At 36.9% G+C, this 4,653-nt stretch overlaps 1 long non-coding RNA gene across 1 annotated transcript; it reads right to left on the bottom strand.

Moving 5' to 3' along the window:
• Positions 1–764: 764 nt before the first annotated feature.
• Positions 765–3,444, bottom strand: LOC104962626 (uncharacterized). The gene is made up of 4 exons (XR_800229.1): positions 3,386–3,444; positions 3,251–3,303; positions 1,222–1,260; positions 765–801 (listed from the first exon to the last, which is right to left on the bottom strand). It is a non-coding gene; the product is annotated as an uncharacterized lncRNA (long non-coding RNA).
• Positions 3,445–4,653: the final 1,209 nt, after the last annotated feature.

Genomic DNA, 4,653 nt, shown 5'->3' with positions numbered 1-4,653 from the left:
CACATGTTTCTATTACAGGGTGAATCTTAAACTGAAGCTTGACTTTAAAGCAACCCAACAGAAGTTTCATGTAACTTTAGTTCTTTCACTCGTAGCTCGGGCTGCGGGGGTTCTAGAGACGGGAGCATGTTGATGCGACCTTCCTAACCGGAGATATGGCCGCATTTTACAATAAACTTCCATTGGGTCGCTTAAAAACAAATATTGGAAATCGACTCGCAATATCTGTCAGAAAAATTGCAATTAGATATTTTCCCAAAATCGTGCAGCCCTAGTTAGGGCACAAACCCGCACATATTGTCAGTTTGATTTCCACCAGGGACCTTTATCGCAAGTCATTCGTTTTCTCATATGAGACATAAACATAATGGCAGGCAGCCCAGGTGGTTTTTGTGTCGAGTCTTTGAGTGAAATGTTTGAGGCAGTTTATTATATTAGCATTTGAAAGAGAGTTTTGAAGTTAGAGGCGACAAGAAAGCTAGGACCACTTGTTGATGTTATTTTTATGATCTGATTAAAAGGCCACCAAAAACACTTACAGTTGTTATTTCACATTTCAGTTTACTATACTTTCTTCTGTTATGTAGCCTAACATTGTAGAATGTTTATATGAAGTAAATCTATAAAATTATAAATATTTTATTTTAAAGTTTTTCTACTGATGTTTTTAGGAATAATACATATTTTTTAGATGTGTACATACTCTAACCTTGGATAGAATCAGTGCATAGTATGGAATTGGAACACAGTGTAGAGTTAACACTCACATCAGTAGAGGGAGCCCTCCTGATGGTTAAACTCCTGAAAGAAAAGGGAGCAACAATGTTCTGATCAGCCTCCAGTAACCTCATCAAGTCTCTTAATGACATGGAAAAGGAGCATAACGGCAACAAGCCGGACAGCAAAGGCATATGCTGAAGATGCTGAGGGGAGGGGAGTAGCAGCAACACAAATCTTAAAGAAAACACCAAAACAAAAAGAGACAAAAAGCCCAAAAAGCAGAGAACAATGGGTTTATGCTGAATCATATCCACATCATGGAGAATTACAGCAGGACTTTGCGGAGGGGGTTAGCGGAGAGTGAACACAAACCCACTGATGATGCTGAAGAGGTTTGGCATTAGCTCATATTCACATTGAATTATAATCACAGGTTTATTTGAGGTGAATTGATGTGGGATGGGGGGGCGTTAGAGGCTGGAGTTGATGGGCGTGGCCTACCTCAGCTGCAGAGCTTGCTCCACACATTCCAGCAGGCTCCTGCAACAGGAAGACCTGGTGTTTATACGCCTGAAGGGCCCTAACAATGGGGGGGAAGGAACCAGAGGCCCACTGCCCGCGCTCTCTGGAGCCCAAAAATACTGCCTATATTTCGGCTAAAACTGCTGACAATATTTGCTAAATGTTCTGGTTTATTACAAATCATGTCAGAATTGTGGCCATCAATACTATCAGAAATCCCAGGATGTAGCCAGGATATTAGAATTGAAATGTATTCTAAATTTAGTATTGTGTGGTTAAATCGGTTTTGTAAATGTTCCCCCAAAATGTATGCAAGTATGTCAAAACGGCCAGGCTCTGAAACAACGTTTTTAACAAGGTGTATTACCTACATTTTATTGTATTGTATTAATTAAATATGGCAGCTGTGATCATTTACCTTCAACAACACAACATGCATGGTTAAAATGTCATAAAAACAACAAGAAGTGGCATAAATCCCTTTGGTTTCTACAAAACAAAATGTAATCAAGGCATTACAAAAATCTGGTCATCAGTGATTATTTGAGAAGTAACATGTTGATTTAACTGATAGAAAAGGATGCTGACAGCTACACAAATAAGACCCAAGGTATAATAAACCAGAACGATCCTTTTCATACTAAAATAGTCACACCAACAGTAATATTGCAAATGAAATGAATCCTGCTACTAATATGTTTGTTACTATTACCACTGCTTTCAATACCAATACATGTTACATAACAATCAGCCCATTAAATCAGTCTCTTTAATATCCAGATGTGTCAATCAGATTCTCTCTGATTGTGTTCTAGTGTCCAATAATGCCACCAAATCCCTTAAGGTTATTTGTATTTTTTATGCAGAATTGCAGACCATATTACAAACATTTTTTCCAACATTCCCTATAATTATTTGTTTCAGGATTTAATAGAGATTTTAGAAAATGTTTAGCTAATGACTTTACAGATCAAATGTTATGTTTTTGGCAAGTGCAACAAAGTAAGCTATCGAAATTGAAATGAATAAGGCTCCATACTACAACACAATATCCAGTGCTCTTAAAACAGTACTATGCTGACTTATTGTACTTCTTTGACATTGTCGGAGTATGATAGAGCAGAACTATAGATATTATTATTCTATTGATTCTTCTTGTTTATTAAAACATGGATCCTACCTTGTCCACAATGCAACTTCCCCATCAGCAGTTTGAATGAGATGAAGGTGTGTTATACTAGTACTAGCTAACGTAGCTAGGAGCGTTCAGCCCAGGGAAGTCGAACACATGTCCCGAGGATCTAACCCACAACATGGTCCAATACTGGATGACTTTGCAAAGTTAGAAAATTGCAAAAAATACATCAATCCATATTTTTCAACACATGCACTGCAATTCGAATTTGTTTAATGGGGCTCACACTGTTTGAAAAAACGAAATAAGAACTTGCGAGGACATTTGAGAAGAGCTATGATTAATTCATTGTTTGTTCGATAAGAGAGACATTCTCCGATTTTTTTCTCAGATGTTTTGTAAATAATAATTATGAACTTGTTCAGAAAGTACTAGTTCTTTACACTTAAAGAAAGGAAGTATTGTGGCAGGGTTATTTATAGGTTATTATGCAATGGTTTTACTGGTCTGTCCCACTTGAGATCAAATCGGGCTGTGTGTGAACCCTGAACTAAAATGAGTTTGACAACTCTGCTCGAGCCTGCAGCAGAGAGGAAGAGCCACAGAGATCTGGTGAGCTTAACTCTTTCTAACTCAACACCTTCAGATTTATTTTCCTGAAAATCAGGGGAGTTTCCCTTCAACACATACATTTGACTTTTCATGTAGAAATTAAAACATTTCTCAAGCCAGGAAGAAGACTTTGGATTCGGAGGCACTATTGGACAGTGGTGAAAAACAGTATCACTGTATTTTGTTGAGAAAGGAGTTCCATTGTTGTCATCAGAATAATTACTGAATGAACATAGAAACATGAAAAAGAAGAAGACTTACGGCGAGTTGTCTTCATCTCCAGAGAGACTCCAGTCGTCATCATAAGAGCCATGCTGAGGGGGAACAGAGCCCGTTGGTACATGTCATTATGATACAGCACCGTCACAAAAACAGTCTGGAGAAAAAGAGACTTACCAAATCAGGATATGGTTCAGTGACTTTCCTCATTCGAGGCCCGAACTTCACTTGGTCAACTGGAAAGAAAACGTGATAGGAATGAGACGAGAGCTATGTAGTACTCACACAGAACTGTGGCTTATATTAGTAAGACAATTCAAAACAAGCCTTGGTGTTCACACAAAATCCAGACCTTTCCATGCACTATTGATGAGCACTCACCTTTTAAGTGTATTGTTAGCGCTAGCATAGGAGCTGCCGACAGGATGCACTCTGTAACCACACATCACCTACTATAGCGTCCATCATAAGCTAATAAGTATATACTATAAACTACAATAGATGATCACATTGTGACACTCAGTGGTGGACGAAGTACTTAGATCCTTTACTTAAGTAAAGTAAAAATACATTGGTCTGAAAATACTTTATTAGAAGAAAAAGTCCTGAATTCAAGATATTACTTAAGTATGGAAGTATAGGAGTCTTGTCAGCTAAATGTACTTAAAGTATCAAAAGTAAAAGTACCCATTATGCACCATGGCTGTTTTTTATGTATTATATTATTAGAGAATATTAAATCATTCCTTATTTTAATTATTGACAAATACATGTAGGAGCATTTAAACGTTGTAGTTTGTTTATATTAAGACCATTTCAGATTCTTTGTGCCATTGTCACCAGTGGTGTAAAGTCAGTAAGTACATTAACTCAAGTACTGTACTTAAGTACTTTTTTTAAATGACTTATTTCAAATTCAACTGCTACAACATTGATCTGATATGATTACTAGCTTGTGATGGCTAATGTTAACTAATGTTACAACCCTGTACAAAAGTTATATTAACATCTACGGTACAATTTACAGATAACAAATCTAATATATCGTATATACATGTGACATAAACCTTCAAGAAAAACCCAAATAAAAGCTAGATAAATAGCCAATCTTGCTTTCTTACACAAGCTAATGCTAGCTAACTGAAATACAGCAAAATGACACAGCAGTTTTGTATCATCTCCAGATGATCTCCATACATCAGGGCTTTAATGAGACATTAAATCAAAAAAGTATTTTATGTCATCATATTACACACACACACACACACACACACACACTTCTTCTTAAAAATATTATAAAGGATTTGGATAAAGAATTTCATGGACATTCATGGTCCCCAGAGGCGGAGACAATGTTCTTTGGTACGTCTACCTCACCATTTTTAAAATGCCCCCTGAAGGTAAAATAAATAATGATGTCGACAAGCCACTAAGAGCCCTCTGAA

The sequence above is a fragment of the Notothenia coriiceps genome, unplaced genomic scaffold (assembly GCF_000735185.1).
Source record: "Notothenia coriiceps isolate Sejong01 unplaced genomic scaffold, NC01 NC01_scaffold00035152, whole genome shotgun sequence".
In the NCBI taxonomy this organism is placed as follows: Eukaryota; Metazoa; Chordata; class Actinopteri; order Perciformes; family Nototheniidae; genus Notothenia; species Notothenia coriiceps.
The sequence above is the reverse complement of the archived record's forward strand: the minus strand, read 5'-3'. Positions and strand labels throughout refer to the sequence as shown.